This window comes from Myotis lucifugus, unplaced genomic scaffold, assembly GCF_000147115.1.
Source record: "Myotis lucifugus unplaced genomic scaffold, Myoluc2.0 scaffold_334, whole genome shotgun sequence".
Lineage (NCBI taxonomy): Eukaryota > Metazoa > Chordata > Mammalia > Chiroptera > Vespertilionidae > Myotis > Myotis lucifugus.
The window spans coordinates 456,927-476,730 of record NW_005871382.1 but is presented as its reverse complement, the minus strand read 5'-3'; positions in this window follow the sequence as shown (position 1 = coordinate 476,730).

Here is a 19,804-nt window from a genome sequence, read left to right as displayed (position 1 = left end):
ATCTCCCGTGTCCCTCCTTGGCCCCAATTGTGCACCAGTGGGGTCCCTCAGCCTGGCCTGCGCCCTCTCGCAATCTGGGACCCCTCGGGGGATGTCATAAAGCCTGTTTCAGCCCAATCCCGCAGGCCAGGCCGAGGGACCCCACCTGTGCATTAATTCGTGTACCAGGCCTCTAGTTTCTAATATAACTACAATGAAACATTCCAAAAGTCAAAGTTATGTTCCCAGTAAAAATTATAATTTCCCTCTAGCAAGGTCAGTGGTGGGACTAAGGTTCTTTAGGATTCTCCAGAGAAGGACTAAGAGAGAATAAGTCTAAAATGAGTCCAATGACTCCTTGGGAGTTCTGCTTAATTTAATCATGAAGACAAGAGAATTAATAAAATCTAATTAATTAAGGAAAATTGACTTTTATCACTAACAGTATGGCTCAATTTCTTGGGATAACAAAGGCATTTAATCCATGGAGACATGCTCACCAAAGTGTACCATCTCTCTCAAAATGTTTGAAATCATAATTTATCCAAAGGCCCAAATAAAGACTACTTCCCCTAGTTGCCATGATCACATTTGCACTCATAACATAACATTTCAGCATTTAAATCAACTCTAATATTTATAGCCAATAGAATGCTTTACACATTGCTTTCTCAGTAGGAATTTAACTATATATTTACTAGTATATGATCTGACTTCCCTTCCAAATCCATCTAACTGTGGTAATTAAACCTCTTAAGACCCATTGCTATACAGGGTGGGACAAAAGTAGGTTTATAGTTGTATATGCAACAGAGTTTATTCTTGTATTTTTTATTAATTATTGTATTATTTTCCATGCAAACAAATGTATAACTACTTTTGCTCTACCCTGTATTTATCCCACACCAATCTCTGCAATTAACCCTCCATTTAGTATTTAAAAAATGTAAAGACTTTGGAAATTTTCCACTTCAGCATCAGGAGAAAGTCCTGATGATATGGATGTACTCAACTTTCCATTTGGTCATGTCCTTTTCTTGCTTTTGAAGAATCGTGTGGACTAGCCCCAGACATTCCTAATTCTTTCTTTGGTCCACTTGGAACTGGATAAAGTGGCTATTATTTAGACTTCTACCATTCATTTCTCTACATTCACTATAGTATTTAGTAATATTAAGTACTGTAACATATATGTATACACACACATACACACACAGGGTGTCACTTTGAATAATTATAAAGGCAGTGTATATTAAAATACATTTAATTTTCAAAAATGTAATAGAATCTGTAATAGAATCTACAGGCATAGTGTGGATACATTTTTGGGGAATATATGTCAATTAAATCATTACATAATTTTATTTCTCACCTATGTAAATTCCAAAACAGTTTCCACCAAAAAATAGCTTGATGTAAACCTATCTTTAGAAACTTCCCTTTTTCCAGATTCTACCTAACTCCATTGGTTATCTTAAATGTCCAGCCTTGCTTGTCCCTCCATGGTCTGTTCTATACTACCCTTCACCAAGCTTCTTATTTGAATCTATTTTTGTTGAGTTAGATATGTCATAGTTAGAAGAGGAAACTTGCTAAGAATCATGGGAAAGTCGTGCCCAAGAAAGCATAAAGAAATGAAGTGTGTAATGTGCATAGTGGTGAGTTTAATTTTATTAATGCCACAAAAACATAGGTAGGGAAGGAGAATCTGAGTGTGAACTTTTCAGTCTACACTCCTCATAGCAAACATGTAGGAAAGTAAAATTGAAATAAAGGTCGACAGCAAAATAAAGGCAAGTCAATAAATTATTGAATTATCTAAATAGTGAAGATGAAGACAAAAGAAGACTGTAAGTGTGCACTTTCAAGGATATGCAAATTAAATGAAATGTAGATTATGTGAGTATACAGTAATTTAAAGTGTTTCATAATGTGTATGATTAGTAATTTGTGGTCTATTAAAATCTAGAATAATACCATAATTACACTTGTTATCTATTTGTATTCAGTTATAAATACATGACTCGTGTGTGTGTGTGTGTATGAGAGAGAGAGAGAGAGAGAGAGAAAGAGAGAGAGAGAGAGAGAGAGAGAATATTACTTCTTTAGGAACATATATAGACATACAGGATATGTGAAAAGAAGGAAGTTTTCACTTAGATGAACAGCCAACCCCAAAGTCAAAGTAGAATCATAAATATTATGTTATTATATATTAACTCATCCAGTAGTTTTTTATGGAATAAAAATAATAGGGAGCAATCAGGGTGAGGCAGGTTTAATTCTCAGCATACACCAGATTTCACACTTTTATTTCAAATAACTGCAAAGAAAGTACTTAAAAATAAGCATGAAAAACTGAAAACACAAATTCCATGAGCAAATCTGCAATCTTCATGTAGTAGATAGAGACATAGAAAGAGAGAAATAGGAAAGGGAAAAACAGCAAGCCCTCTACTCCCCAGGTTGATGGGCGTGATTCCCTAAAGAGGATGCCAAGAGAACTAACTCAACGGGGAGAACTGCAGGGGCCTCAGAAAATACTCCTCAGGAAGGAGTGGGGGAAACACGGGAAGTGGAGGTAACACAGAAAATCCCTTCCCCTAAAGGACAAAACTTACCATCATCATCCTCAGCCACAGTAAAGGCTTCCTCCCAGGTGACTAGTCACCACGGTCCCCATTCTTACCCGTTATCTATACCAGTCAAGCATTTTTAACTCCATTTTACTAAGAATTTAACTAACATAAAATTATTACACCAAACATTAAGTGAGCAAAGCACCAAGAGCCCCTGAAAACACTGGTGTCGTCCCAATCTAAAAAGCAATACCCTCCACCTGCCCCATCTTTGATGCTTTGTCCCTTTCTGGGGCTGGACTGTAAGTATTTTAGAAGCACAATTTTCCCTGCTCAGAGAATGCTTTTCTGGGTTTGCTGTTTACAGCAACTTTTATATTCAACAAAATCTGCATGGAATACATCACCAAGCTACTAAGACAAGCTTGCCTTACCTAGATGAGCCCTCACACACAACACAAACAGCCAGGAAACCTCAGAACTACGGGATTAGCTACCTCTACCCACAACTCCTGGTGGCCCCTGTATCTTGGCACTTTCTGTCTCCAGTTAGCCATGATCACAAAAAACCCACAGCCTGCTTAACTTGTTATATACTCAAGACCCTGGCTCCTATGTCATTGATATCTCTCTAACTTGGGTGCAAGAACATAAGTCAATTCCCTCTTACTTCAATTTCCTTCTATAGCTTTTTCTCTCTTCCCCCAAATGGTTTACAATTCCCATCAACTTCTCCCATTCGCTTCCAAGAATACAGAAGAACCATTGCTCAGACCCAAGCCCATGCCCTGAAAACCTAGAAGCTAGTACTGAAAGGTTCAACGAGCGCATTTAAAATCATCTAGTAAAAGTGCTTCTTTGAGCAAATTCCAATTAAACTAAATGCAGTGTGTTTAGTTGCATATTGTGCGTGTGGTATATTCACAAGTGATGAGCAAGATTAATCAAAGAGATAATGCTAAGACATTTCTTATTATTCAAGTGTTCACAAGTAAATGGCATTCTTATTCATTCAAATTCAGATAAATAGCATCCTCTCCTTACAGCTGAACCCTCCCCAGGCAGGTCAGAAAAGAGGCTGCTGGAATTCTAAAGCTTTTCTCCATTTAAAGCTGCAAAGGAAAGTAATTAGGTTGAAGAGGAGCAAAGTCTTCAAAACAAGAATGGATAGTTATTGTAAATAACAAAATATCAATATTTTCCGAAAATTGAGACTTCACAAATAACAAACAGTGCTGCTCTCTCCCTGAACTCTGGGCCAGCTATTGTAAATATTGAAATTAAACAATTCATCACAGGAGCCATCCTTTATTTTAGCTACTTTCACCTGGTAGTAAATAGAAATTACATTTCTTGGATAAAGCTAGAGGAGAAACATCTCCTTTATTTTTCTTGATGAATTTGGCCCAGGATAAGAATATTTAATATAACATATCGTTTGGCATCCTGAAAGACCAAAAGATGTTACAAATATAATTATCACGGTATCAGCACCACATGGTAATATTGTCAGACGGAGAGGGGGGGAAATATCCCATAAGATGGCAAATGCAAACAGGTGATCTTGCCAATAAAAAGATGGATTTGTGTGCATCTTTGGAATGGCCAACTTTTTTAACTGTTTCTAATTTTTTTGTGATTTTATATTTATTCATCTATCATCTTTTATCTGACCACGCAGATGGAGTTGATTTTCCCTCCAATAATCTTGGCAAAGTGTTGGCCATTAGTACATCTGACTGATTTTGAAAGTTACATCATTATAATATTTGCCAATAAAAAGTGGGGGAAATAGCATGACATGTATAGAAAGAAAGAGCTACCAGCGTATGTCAATATTTCCTAAGCTTTGTATTTTTGCTTCTAACGTGGCACACTGCTGTTTGGTGGATTGAGCTGGCAATTCGGATTCAAAGTGGTAGAACAGTCCATCTGTCGTTGAAAGAGCTGTCAGCCCATCTACAGGGAAGCTCGGTGGCCATCGTCATCTACACATTTTCCCAATAAACCCACGTTCAGTGTTAACAGTTTTTAAGTCCTCGAGTTATAAGGAGGGTTTTGTTATTGTTTCTATTAATCCTACAGGTCACCATATGGTGATCCAAGGTTCGGAAACACAGACGTGAGTACAAACTAAGACAAATTGCCCCTCTCTCCTCGGTGACAGCCAGACTGAGAAGAAATCTGAGAGGTCTGTCACCTCTCTGGAGGCACACGGAGCCTGGTGCCCCGCTGGGGACAGCTGTGAAGTGAGCTGCTCCCCCCGGGGAGGGAGGCGCTGCAGCCTGTGGAGGGTGCACCGCCAAACAGCAGGAGAGGGATCCTGGCACGCACACAGGGACAGCTGTGCTCCTGGCTCGAAAGAAAAGGGAAGAAATTTACAGAGGAATCATGTAAACAGCAGAACGGAGATTTCCATCTAAATGTTATTTATGAGGTAGGCGCAGATCAAATGAAAAATATACAGCTAACACAAAAACATATAGTGAGTTAAGTAAAATGGTACTAACATGCGTATGTGTTTTGATTATAATACAGGGTGCTTCGCTGCTTCAAACTTTGATTTGTCTTCATTTCATAACTTTCTTTCCCGGTCAAGGAAAAAGCGGTCCCAACAATGACGAAGAACCCAGATTCCAAGAGCTTTCCTTTCAAGCCACCTCCTGGACCTGCAGGCAGGGCTCCTCCTTGACCGCTCCTGCTCTCTGCAGTTCCCGGAGGAGCAGTGCTAACAACCCCTGGGAAGGACCACGCTCCCCCCTAGGGAGTTACAGCTGAATTCCTTTTCACATTCAGAATCACTCAATCATAGGTAATAAGTTGTGCTCTAGGTATCAGATATGATTATACTAGCAAGGCAAGAAATACACATGGAATTCAAATTTTTCCAAAATGGATGCGTGGGCTTCCTCAGAGAATAATAATACCTCCACTTGGTTGCACAAGTCTGAAACTTGTCCGTCATCCAGTATTCCACCCTCCTGCTTTAACCCTGAATCTAATCAGTTACAAATTTCTGTAGATGGTGCCTCCTCACAATTATTCTCAGAACTCCCTATTCCAGCATTGTTGTCTTGCTTCAGCCTTCCATATTCTCTCCATGTAGCATTTTAAGTAGCATCTTTGACAGACAGCTATTTCATATTTTTCCTCTTTTTTGCAAGCTTCTAATACTCCCCCTTTTTTACTATTTCAGTGATCTTCACTCTGTATCATACATTTTTCCACCTCTCTATTGAGTTTTTCCACTCAGCATGCAAATTACTCCAAACCATTGTAGCTTCAACTGGTTATTGGTTCATGATTTTGCAACCTGGGCTGGGCTCAATGGGGGTGATGCTTCCACAGGCATTACCTGGAGTCCTTTATGCACCCGCAGTCATTTAGGGGCTTGACTGGAACTGGAAATCCATGATGATTTCACTCAGAGGTCTGACCTCTCAGCTGGAAGGCTGGAACAACTGAGCCTAGCTGGCATCTCTCTTCTACTACTTACTCCTCCTCCTCCTCCTCCTCCTCCTCCATCCTGAAAATGAGAAGATCTCTTCTACTACTTACTCCTCCTCCTCCTCCTCCTCCTCCTCCTCCTCCTCCTCCTCCTCACTATTTCTTCTTCTTCTTCTTCTTCTTCTTCTTCTTCTTCTTCTTCTTCTTCTTCTTCTTCTTCTTCTTCTCTCTGCCTCTCTTTCTCTCTTTCTCTCTCTCTCATTAACACTGAAAATTATTCTATATATTTACTAAAATCATGATATAAATATGCCAGGAATACAGCAGCCAGGTACAGGAAATATACATGTGTGGACTAGAGAGTGAAAAGATCAAAGAAAGTTACATTTTCATCTTACACAGTAGGAAGTAAATAGCTAATGCTTAAAACTAATAAATCAAAAAGTAGCTAGGGGAGACAACTGAGATGGCGGCATAGGTAAACACCTGAACTTGCTGACACACACAACCACATTAAAACTACTACTAAAAGACAAAACGAATATCATCCAGAACCCTGGGAAGGCTGGCTCAGTGGAAATTCTACAACTAGAAGGAAAGAGAAAAGCGCATTGAGTCTGGTAGGAGATGCAGAGGTGTGGAAGTGTGGAGGTATGGAGACTGGTGTGAAAGGGGCTGGCAGCTGGGTACGCTGTTGTCTTTTTCGATCGGGAGGGAGATACAAGCTCCCAACTGCTCTGAACTCAAGTTCCAGACAAGAATTTGGAGACCCAGACTCATACGGAGAGAAACTGTACTGTCTGGCATCGGGCCGGAACGTGAGGGCGGCTTTCTCACAGAGGGGCTTGCAGCGTTCATTGTTCCTGCACGGGGCCATGGGACACAGACCCCGGGACAGCCCCGAGGCAGAGCTGACTGGCAGCCACTGTGGTTTACTCCACCCTGGTGATTCCCTGAGACCCCGCCCCACCCAATTTACAGCCCCACCCAAGTTGTGTACAGAGGCTTTTGTATACGAATGGCCTGGGCTTTCTCTGCCTAAAAACCTGTCAAACTGTAGCTGGGTCAGAGAACCCCAGAGCTTCCAAAAGAAGGCCTACGTCTCGTCAGCAGCCTGCATTACTTCACAGCTGCGCCCCATCTGGGCACCTCCAAACCCAAAACAAAGAGGAGGAATCTGCAGATCTCTCTGTAGCTCCTGCTGGGTGGCCTCAGGCAGTGACTGACTTTGCACCTCCTTGGAGATCCAAGAGCCAGTCTCCTCAGTGGTCAGAGTGAAACCATCCATATTACAACTCCTCAGATCCATAAGAGACACACTCAGGGGGCAGACTCAGTGAGCACCAAAGCCCCACTGAAGCAAGTCCTGCCCCATAAGGGTGTCTCCTGTACAGCAGTTCTCCCATTGTAGATACAGCTGACTCTCACAGCCAATTGGCCTAGAGGTCAATTCCTCCCAGTGATACCAACAGCAATCAAGGCTTAACTACAATAAGACTGTGCACACAGCCCACAAAGGGGTGCACCAAGAGTGTCCACCTCAGGTAATTAGGGAGGCTAAGCCACTGGGCCCTATAGGACACATAGCACACAAAGCCACTTCATCAACACAGGGAAACAGCCAAAATGTGGAGACAAAGAAACAGATCACAAATCAAAGAAATGGAGGAAAGCAAACTACTGGATATAGAGTTCAAAACCACAGTTATAAGGTTACTCAAGAATCTTCTAGAAACCTCCGAGAAATATAATGAGACCCTCAAGGATATGAAAAAGGACCAACTAGAAATTAATCATACACTGACTGAAATAAAGAATAATATACAGAGATCCAACAGCAGACTAGAGGATCCCAAGAATCAAGTCAAAGATTTGAAATACGAAGAAGCAAAGAACACCCAACCGGAAAACCAAAAGGAAAAAAGAATACAAAAATGGGAAGATAGTGCAAGGATCCTCTGGGACAACTTTAAGCATACCAACATCTGAAGTATAGGGGTGCCAGAAGAAGAGAGAAAGCAAGATATTGAAAACCTATTTGAAGAAATAATTACAGAAAACTTCCGCTACCAGGTGAAAGAAATAGACTTACAAGTCCAGGAAGTGAAGAGAACCCCAAACAAAAGAAATCCAAAGAGGACCACACCAAGACACATTATAACTAAAATGCCAAGGGCAAAAGACAAAGATAGAATATTAAAAGCAGCAAGAGAAAAACAGTTAGTTACCTACAAGGGAGTATCCATACGACTGTCAGTTTATTTCTCAACAGAAACCATGCAGGCAATAAGGGAGTGGCAAGAAATATTCAAATTGATGAATAGCAAGAACCTACAACCAAGATTACTTTATCCAGCAAAGCTATCATTTAGAATTGAAGGTCAGATAAAGAGCTTCACAGATAAGAAAAAGCTAAAGGAGTTCATCACCGCCAAACCAGTATTATATTAAATGCTGAAAGGTATCCTTTAAGAAGAGGAAGAAAAAGAAAAAGGTAAAGATAAAAATTATGAACAACAAAGTGACAACAAATACATATCTATCAACAAGTGAATCTAAAAATCAAGTGAATAAAAAATCTGACGAACTTGAATAGAATAGAATCAGAGGGAGTGGACTGACAATTGTTGGGAAGAAGGGGGTGTGGGTGGTGTGGGAAGAGACTGGACAAAAATCGTACACCTATGGACGAGGACAGTGGGGGGGTAAGGGCAGGGCGTGGGGTGGGAACCAGGTGGAGGGGAGCTATGGGGGGATAAAGAGGAACAACTGTAATAATCTGAACAATAAAGATTTATTTTTAAAAAATAAAATAAACATACGATGATTACCCCCCCCCCCAAAAAAAATGTAGCTAGGTATGCATGTTATTCATAAACTAGAGGGCTGGTGCACAAATTCGTGCACGAGTGGGGTACTTCACCTGACTGGCCATCAGGGCCAATCGGGGCCATCTCACCCAGTCTGGGGGGAGGGGAGTGCACTGACCACCAGGGGGCAGCTCCTGCATTGAGCGTCTGGCCCCTAGTAGTCAGTGTGCATCATAGCAACCAGTCAACTGGTCGTTTGGTCAACTGAAGGATTGAAAGTCATTGCCATTGGAAGTGGGAATTTGTAGGGGCAGAGAGATTGTTTTCATATTAAGCCTTGGAGAACTACATGACTATTTAAATGTATAATTTTGAATTCTTTTTTTTAAAAACAGACAAACAAAAAATAGTTATCTTTGGAAATTCATATTATGTATGTATTCCACCTTTCTTTCTAGTTTTTACTACTTTCCTCTGTTTTGTTTTTGTTGTTGTTTTACTTTCTTTCTTGATATTTCTACTAGTGTGACAAATGAGGCTTTGAAATATCTCAATCCATTCCTTCATGGTCATTCAATTCCTGAACATTTTCATTCAGTTTGCCAACTTCTCTTCTCTATATATATTAATTCCTGAACAATCAGTGTTCAAATGAGGTACAAGGACTCCAAGAATAAAGGAATGTGAAGTGACAGATTGTAGAAAAGCTGGCTGGTAAGGCAGGAAGTGCACCAATAAAACTATATACTTTGGCAACTGCTGCTATAGAGAGCACCTGGGAAGGCACATGGGCATTTCTTTAATTATTGTCAGCTGAAGCCAGTGGTGTTGGCAAAGCCATGTCCTGGAAACACATTTTGCCAAAAGGCAGGAGTGTTGTCAGCTTAACCTTCAGCCCAGGTGCCAGGGGGTAGGTTTTGTTATTTAAATCCAGCCAAGCACCAGGAATGAATATGACTCAGCCCACCCAAGAATGCAAATAATCTCCTTTGTCTTGACTTTTAGTAAAACTTCCTGTTTTTTGCTGTATAAAATAAATATGCTGTATTGGCTCGGGGTCACTATCTCTGTCTCTGTCTCATCATCAGAGGACAGTGGTCCCACCCAGCCCCAGCTTTTTTCTTCCATCTCTGTGTCTGTCTCTTTCTTTCATTTTCTCAATCCCCAGCCACCCCTACTCAGGACCCGGACCGCTCTCTAGCCGCACTGGACGTGGAAAAGAGAGACATATTTACAGCTGCAGACCTCAAGATCAAGCAAATGTACCACCCTGTCCTTGATCTACCTCCCAGATAAAATTGCACACAATGAATGGTCAGAGAGTAATATCTTGGGGGAAATTACTGACAAAAGTACATAAATTCCATATGACATGCGCCAAATTGTTTTATTAAGCTGATTGATAGCAAGATGGTTCCTTCCATTTGTTGATATGGGGATCAGAATTCTCACACCCATGAATATAATTTAATTTCTCAAACCTAAATGAAAGACTGCAAATGTAAGAAGGTGGTCCAGGACACAGGAGAAATTTGTCTTTTTCCTACTTATTGTCAATGCTGTCCCATTCTGAAGCAATGAGGTTTTGATTCTTGTGTTTGGATGGCATTTCTGATTAGGGAATCACTCACATCTTGATTTTTCTTGCCTTTTGTGACAACCAATAGAAAGTGCTTTTATAAGTTACAGTTGTGACCTTTTTAGGATTCTGTTATTTGATTAGAAAGCATCCGAGGTCTTCTGTCTACAAGTGTTTATTGCCTGTAACAAAGCAATCAGAAATGCAGCCAAAGAGTGATTTGTAAGGGGTTATAGATTTATTCACAACCAGTATTTATTGTTACTGGTGCAATTCCACATTGAAAATTAAATACACCAGAGATCTGTTCGTCTTCCTCTCTTGAGACCCATGACACTTGACTATACTGTAGATGAAAACAATTTATAAAGATGGCCTTTGGCTTTCTAAGAGATTCAAAACCCTTGAATGAGATCCAAGTGAAGCCTTGATTTTGGAGTTCTCTCCAGAGGAGGTGTGATATGGCATGATGTGAATACTGCTCTATACAGGGTGGGGCAAAAGTAGATTTATAGTTGTGAGTACAGGAAACAAAGTTCATTCTTTTTTAAAATATATTTTTATAGGTTTCAGAGAGAGGAAGGGAGAGGGAGAGGGAGCTAGAAACATCAATGATGAGAGAGAATCATTTATTGGCTACCTCCTGCACACCCCCTGCTAGGGATCGAGCCTGCAACCCAGCCATGTGCCCTTGACCGGAATCGAACCCGGAACCCTTCAATCCCCAGGCCAATGCTCTATCCACTGAGCCAAACCAGCTAGGGCCAGAGTTTATTCTTATATTATTATTTATTGTGTAACTTTGCATATAGACCACTGTAAACCTACTTTTGCTCCACCCTGTATAACTACATTTTTGTCCTCTTCAACCATGTTGTCTGTAATGCCTGGGAGAACCTCAGACCTTTCTAGGTGTTTAATTTTATAATAATATCAAATTATTACATTTTCAATGCACTGACATTTGTACTAATGGTGCAAAACTTTGCGGCCTGAGCATGAATCAAAACAGTGGCACCAAACTTCTCTAGTTTTGGGGTTTTTTTTTAATAACAGCTTTATTGAGATGTAATTCACATACAGTACAATTAACTCATGTAAAGTATCCAATGTCTAGGGTGTTTTGCAACACCACCAACCAATCTCAGGTCTCTAGACACCAAGTAAATATCCAACAATTCAATTCTGACACTACCTCTCGAGGTAGCACCAGATCCCACACGTTAAAGGGCTGAGTCTCATAAGACTGTTCCCCAACTTCAGGTGCCAGCGCAAGGCTAGGTTATTATCTCTACTTCTGATTACCCTCTATCAATCAAAGGTTCCCACAATTCTCTCCTTGGGTTTGATAATTTGCTATAGTGGTTCACAAAACTCTGGAAAACATTTGGTTATTTTACTCGTCTATAATAAAGGATATTATCAAGGATACACATGAACGGTCAGATGAAGAGGTATGTAGGGCAAAGTCAAGAAAGTTCCTAAGTGCAGTGAGTAACACTGGAAGTTCCAACACCCTAATTACTTGGTCTTTCTGGTGACCAATCCCATCTTGAGGCTATCCAGAACTGCGCCCCCACCCCCAAGTCATCTAAACTCAGATGTGATGAAAAGGGCTTCTTATGAATGCCACTTCTATTATTTAGGGAATTCCAAGAGTTTCAGGAGTTATGTGCCAGGCACTAGGGACAAAGACCAAATATATTTCTTGTTATACCACAAATGCATGGGCTTTAATATACTCACAAATATATGCAATCTTCACCACAGTTGGTATTAGAAAATTTCATCACTTCTAAAAGAAACCCCATAACATTTAGGGCCCTCCCTAAGTGCTCCCATCCATCCCAACCTTACACAACCACTAATTTATTTTCTGTCTCTATAGAATCGCCTTTCTGGCCATTTCATATAAATGGAATCATAATATGTTTTTTGTGATTGGTTTCTTTTACTTAGTGCAATATTTTTAAGTTTCATACATGTTTTAGCATATATCAATATTTCATTCCTTTTTGTGGACATACAATAATTCATTGCATGGATATACAACATTGTGTTTATGCATTCACCCATTCATGGGCATTGGGGTTCTTCTCAGCTTTGGGCTATTATGAACAATGTCACCATAAACATGTGAGTAGAACTGTCCTTGTGGACATGTTTTCATCTCTTACGTAGTATATCCTAGGAGTGATTTGCTGAGTCATATTGCAATTCTACATTCAACCATTTGAAGACCTTCCAGACTGTTTTCCAAAATAGCTATAGCATTTAATATTTCCACCTTTTCCCTAGATGTTTGCATAAATTATTGCCTCACTGCCTATGTACCTCTGCTCAGAATCCTTAAGGAGACTTTCTCTGACTGGCTTATCTAATTAGTAACTTCCTGCTATTATCAGTTTCTTTATCCTGCTTTCTAAGTTTTCATAGCCCTTGTCACCACTTGACCTATTATGTATTTATTTTTTTAAATATGTTTTTATTGATTTCAGAGAGGAAGGGAGAGGGAGAGAGAGAAAGAAACATCAATGATGAGAGAGAATCATTGATTGGCTGCCTCCTGCACGCCCCTTACTGGGGATTGAGCCAGCAACCCAGGCATGTGCCCTTGGCAGAATCAAACCCGGGACCCTTCAGTTCGCAGGGCTATTATGTATTTAAGTAGTGGTTTGGTTTATGTCTTCCATCTTAGAGTGTTATCTTGATGAGAGCAGGAATATTTTCTGAGGTTTTTTTTTATTCTACTACTATATTTCCAAAACTTACACAACTATCTGGCATAAAGTAAGGAATAAATACTTATTAAATCAACAAGCTAATGAATCAATTGCAAATGGAGATTGACTTCCTCTACCTTCGCTTCTCATCTAGCAGAATGTAGAAATAGGCTTTCCAATAGCAATAGTCAAACAAGCACTTCTTAAGGGGGCAGGAGATGTCACTCATTACAGTGGACTTGGCTAGAAGTCATTGAGAAGTAGGATTATTCCTTAAGGAAACAGAAGAACTAAATGAGGACATGAAGTTTGGATATTTCAGTTTGAGGGTCATGATTTCCTGGTGTTTGCTTTTAGGTTTGGGCTGTTACAGGTCACCTAGAAAAGAAACTAAAGTGTAGCAGTGAGTTTAACTCAAACAAAGATGTGATGAAAATCTTTCCCCAGTGAGGATTGCTGACCCCGAAAGGCAATCACAGTAAAATGGTGGAATGTGCTTTAAAATAACATCAGGAGGCAGTGGGAAGGGTTGCAGAATAGAATTTGTCTAGGGCAGGCTCTCCTGCCAACTGGCTGTGTAAGTTTGAACAAAATATTTAGTTTCCAGCAAGTGTTCACTTGTTAAATGAGAGTGTTAGTTTTAGCCCCTATGGTTTCTTCATAGCTTTTCTCTGAAAACACTGGAAAATAACCTTAGCTAATAGCAATAATATTGAATGTGATCCTCTGTGATTAAGGACATTAGTGATTGGGAATCAATGACTTGTGATATAAAACAACACAGATAACCAATCAGTTAAATTGAGATAGACATTAATTTATTGCTATTAGTAGTAGCACCAAGAGAGTGGGTGATGGAATATTTCATGGAGGGGCAGTCATTTAGGTTTTCTCCTTAACACTTCACTGCTCATTGTCTGTGTAGACACAGACCATGTAAAACAGGTTCCATTTAATCAATTGGGTTTAGAACAATCCAGTCTGATGTACAGAGAACAGGTCCCTCAATTAAATGTCAATTAATATAGTTTCTTCCAGTTGACCAGAAGAGAGAATCTGAACCAAGCCTTATATAACAGGATATTTAGAAGAAAACAACTTACAATTTGGAATCTCAGGACCTGTTTTATAAAAGGTTTACCTCTTCAAATACAGAAAAATAAATGTTTCCTTAAGGAATTCAGATGAAAAATTAGCCTCTCTAATAGCCTCTCTCTATTCCGAACATTTTGTTTGGCAAATTGGTATTTTGGTATACATACTGCCATCACCATAGACCAAAAACTCAACTAATTTCAAGCAAGACTGGCCTTCCTTGCAAATGAACACTATTCAGCCACTAGAGACCCAGTGCATGAAGTACGTGCACTCAGGGAGGGGGGGTCCAAGAGCCCTCGGGGGATGTCTGACTGATGGCTTAGGCTGGCAATTGGACATCCTTAGCACTGCCATGGAGGTGGGAGAGGCTCCCATCACCGCTGCTGTGCTTGCCAGTCATGAGCCCGGCTTCTGGCTGAGCAGTGCTTCCCCTGTGAGAGTGCACTGACCACCAGGAGATCAATGCGCATCATAGCGACCAGTTGTTCCCCGTTCAGTCAATTTGCATATTAGCCTTTTATTATATAGGATTACCTTCCTTGTAAATATCTGTGCCAAGAAAATGTCTTTCCTGAAAGCTTTTTTTTCCCATTAATAACTATTTCTCGTGACACACAAAAATCAGAGGGTCTCACTTGGTACCTGATGTGTCACAATGACAAATAAAGGGATGGCCACAAATGCACACCTTCCACTACCCGCCAGGGCCTTCAAACACTCGCTCTCCAGGCTCGAGCAGCTTTGACTTCTGTTTAATTCAGTGCCTTGCGCTGCACATGGGCTCTCAGCAGTTTTTATCTCCCCATCACTCCAGTGAAGCTAAGTTTGTCTTTGTTTTATTTCATTTTGTTTTTCACTCAGAGGATTCTGATTATAGTTGTAACAACAAAACAACTCACACATTTGTATCACCTCCTGCATCTCCATTTCTCACCATCAAAACAAGTAAATATGCTAGTCTCTTAAAAAATGGCCCTGTTTTACAGATAATCGCCTTCATAAAAGCTGGCATGTACGTATACCATTAACACTGAATGTGTAAGAGTCTATTGCTTTCAACACCAAGAATCAGATACTCTCTGAGAATTTACTAATAAGTTGTCTTTTGGAAAAAAACTGATTAAAAATACTGGCTTATCTGCAGTATTTTTAGAGTGTTATTCAAGTAAAATATTCTTGAATTTATTAATCTAACTAGTGGCCCGATGCACAGATTTGTGCACATTGAAAGGAAGTTAATTAGGAGGTGGCTGGCAAGGTGGGACTGGGCAAGACAGGCAGGACATGCCCTGGAGCCAACCTCCCAGGATCCCTCCCCACCAGCTGCACCTGGGGTGGCGCCACTGCTTGAAGGGCGTCTGCAGAGTGAGCAGGGTCCCTCAGCCTGGCCTGTGGGTATCGGGCAGAAACCAGATCTCCAACATCCCCCAAGGGGTCCCGGAGTGCCAGAGGGCACTCTGCAAAGTTGCTGTCATACAGGGTGTGGAACACAAATGCAAGTGTGCAGTAAACCAGATTCGGGGCCAACAGTGCCCCAACAACATAACCCATAGCCGAAGGTGGAATCATGCAGCCCTGCAAGTAATTGGGCTCCCTTGTCTCTGGTTCCGAGGTGCATCACCCGAGAACCACCACTACCAAGTCACCACAGCTCAGCAGCTCCTGCGTTGAGCGTCTGTCCCTGGTGCTCAGTGTACGTCATACCTACCAGCCAGTCAGATGTTCAGACAGCATGGAGTCCAGTCCCTTCACCATGAAAGAATGACAACTTTCTTTAGGCATTTTCAAGATGTGTCTTTCATATAATAATAATTTCTTTATTATTTTTTTGTCCTCACCTGAGGATATGTTTCCATTGATTTTTAGAGAATGTGGAAGAAAAAGGGAAAGACAGAGAGAAACATCAAAGTGAGAGGAACACTTTGATTGGTAGCCTCCTGCATGAGCCCTGACCTGGGCTCCAGCCAGGGAGGAGCCTGCAACCTAGGTACATGCCCTTGGTCAGAATTGAACCCAGACCCTGCCATTGGCAGGCCAAGGCATTATCCACTGAGCCAAACTGACATTTCTTAGCCCTCCAGCAGCGGACCTTTGTTTATTTCGCCAGGAATGTGGTGAAAAACCCTAGATCACCTTTTGGATTCTTATTACCCAAGTTACTAAGAATATTACCAGTGGCATACAGGGAGCTTAGCCAATGAGCGGTCAGAAAAGGTCGGCCAGAGGCGTCGACCCTCATCACCCTCTGATCGCCGGATCAGCCCCTTTCCCAGGCCTGACGCCTCCACCAGGGGTGTCAGGCCTGGGCAGAGGATGCCCATCTCTTGCCGATCACCGGCTCTGCCCCCCGCCCAGGCCTGATGCCTCTGGCCCAGGCGTCAGACCTGGGCAGGGTACCCTCATCTCCCTCTGATCGCCGGCTCGGCCCCCCACCCAGGCCTGACGCCTCTCACCGAGGCGTCAGGCCTGGGCAGGGGATCCCCAAACCCCTCCAATTGATGGCTCTGCCCCCCACCCAGCCTGACGCCTCTGGCCCAGGCATCAGGCCTGGGCAGGAGACCTCCCAGACCCCTCAGATTGACGGCTCCACCCCCCGCCCAGGCCTGACGCCTCGGACCCCCATCACCCTCTGATCGCCAGATCGGCCCCTTGACCAGGCCTGACGCCTCCACCAAAGGTGTCAGGCCTGGGCAGGGGACCCCCATCTCCCTCCAATCACCGGCTTCTGGGCAGCTTCTGGGGCCGGCCTGTGGCCGGGATCGAATCTGATCACTGGCAGCAGGCCAGCAGCTTCTGGGGTCGCACACAGGGGCCTGGATGGTGGCTCTTGCACTGGTGGCTGCACTGACCCACCCTGCCTGCAGTATGCAAATTAGCCACCATCTTTGTTGGCGGTTAATTTGCATATCATGCTGATTAGCCAATGGGAGGAGTGGCGAAGGTACGGTCAATTACCATGTTTGTCTATTATTAGATAGGATAGATAGCTGTTACATAAATGTACTTAAGCCTTGAAATTTAAGTTATCAGAACTGTAGTACAACCTCAAAAAGTAAGAATGAGGACATAAGTTATTATTGTACCTTACTCTCTTGACCCTCTGACAACAAATTATCTCTGATTCCAATTTGCCTGGATAGATAGGTCAGGAAGTAGCAAGTGGATAAGGAGTTTAAATACAGATCTATCTGTCTCTAAAGCTTGTGTTCCTAACTGTTCCCTAAAACATGGTCATTTTCCCCATGAATCTGGCATTACAGTGCAGTTTGAAAAGACAACAGATGAGTGAGTTATAACACAAGGCAGTCAGTAAAGTTACAGGTAAAGGTGAAATACCTGAAGGCTTGGAGAAATGTGCTTAGTGGTTAAGACTGCCTGAGTTCAGAAACTGCTCTAGCATTTGGATGGCATTGGCCCAGTTATTTAACCCCTTTAAGCCTCTATTTTCCCCTTTCTTAACTAGGAAAACTAAAAGAGGCTATCTCATCCTACATAATAAAAGCCTAATATGCTAAGTGTCCAGTCATCCGGTCGGCCATTCAACCAATCAAAACGTAATATGTTAATGATATACTAAGGACACTCAACCACTCGCTATGATGTGCACTGACCACCAGGGGGAAGATGCTGCGATGGGTAGGTTAGCATGCTGCTGGGGTCTGGCCGATCGGGACTGAGCAAGATGGGCCAGACATGCCCTGGAGCCTTCCCACGCCCCTCCCCAGCCCATCATGCACCAGTGGGGTCCCTTGGCCTGACCTGCACTCTCTCGCAATCCGGAACCCCTCAGGGAATGTCAGAGAGCTTGTTTTGGCCCAATCCCGCAGGCCAGGCCAAGGGACCCCACTGGTGCATGAATTCAAGCACCGAGCCTCTAGTCAAGTATAACGCATGGACCCATAAAGCTGTGGTAAGGACTAACCAAAATCATATCAAATGAAGCTCTTGGAACACAGCAAACATTATAAATACTAGCATTAGCTATAATTTGGCAACTAATTAATTTATTTCCACCCCACTAGACTGAGAGTTCCTGACGGATAGAGAAAGGCTTGTCTAATTTGCTCACAATTTTATCACTAACACCAGGCCCAGTGCCCAGCACAGAGTAAGACCTCGGTAAACACTATCCAAATGAAAGATTCCAGGTGGAAGAGGAGGAGCTTTGTGGATTGTTAATTTCAGGAAACAGGGAGGACTTCACATAGAAGATGGAATGGGAGTCAGCCCTTGGATGATTTAGTGATCTTAAATACATGGGAAGGAACGAGAAGTGCATTTCAGGTAAGTGGGATAGCATTTTGAAAGCTAATAAGGTGAGAACAGAAGACTCATACTTGAGGGACAGTGAGGTCTCTCTCAATAGGGGGGAGAGATGTAAAAGGAGACTGGAATTGGAATATAGGGCCCTGGGTCCAGGCTAGACAAGCAATCCTCTTACCTTCCTCCTTTCAGCCTTTGCATCCCCAGAAAGGGCTTATATTACCCCCTCCTCATTCCCTTGAAGATAAGGCTCTCATCGTTATATTTCGACAGATGTAAGCTAGTCAGTGCTACTAGAACTAAGAAATATGGGTAGTCTTATAGCAGAGGCTCAGGTGTCGAGGCTAAAGTCTTGCCTCTAAGATCCCCACTATAGAATACTGCATTAGAGAAACCAATTCAGCCTCCCTCTGAAGATGGAGGGCTTAGGCAGCTCTGCAGGACTTTAGGTAAATCTCTCTCCCATGACTTTGAAAATGAATGAGCGGTGGGTGCCAAGAATCTTAATGGTCCCATTCCGTGGTATTACTAATGATAATACTCAACTTTGTCTCAAAATTGCACATGGAAGGGGCTGGCTGTAAGCTTTAAGCATCTGGACATCAGTCTGGGCATGGAAATTTGAACAAATCCTCCCTGAGACAATTAGGAAACTCAGAACACAGTCCGTGGCAAGACTATCAATTAAGAATGGGGATTAGAAGCCACCTCCTCCTGGCTAGGTTTCATTTGGAAACCAAGGAGCATGGAACATGGAAGGGCCTTAATATCAGGATTGCATTTTTCAAAACATAATAGCCTCTATCGCTGGTGAATAACAATAAGGACTATTTTTTTCAAATATAATTTTCCAATGAAATCATTTGTACCCTTTACCCCCTCTAAATTGTAATAATTTTTCTCATCCTATTTTTGAATGCCCTTTTACTATTACCCCAAGATTTGTAAGAGAATTTTATAGTTTTATCAATTAATCATATGCCTTGTCTCTCCAAGTAATTGACTTTATTATTGAAACTGCAGAGGTACAGTATTCACCATAGCCTAGTTCTTAGGACTAAGTTTCTGTGTCAGGTTAGGGAAAGGTCTGAGACTACACACAGCCAGTGTTCTTTCTAGTATAAGGCCTTACCTTTCATGTAATGATTTATCATGTTACTCTCTTTCTCTAAAATTTACATTTTTAAGAGAACCCAGGTAAGAGGGAAATACATAACCCTCAATAAATGAATCCCTCGCAGTTATACAAGGACACATTCTGGGCAGTTTGTAAGAGGCAGTCTTCTTAGAAGTCCTTCCATGGTCCTGTCTAACCAGAAATAATTT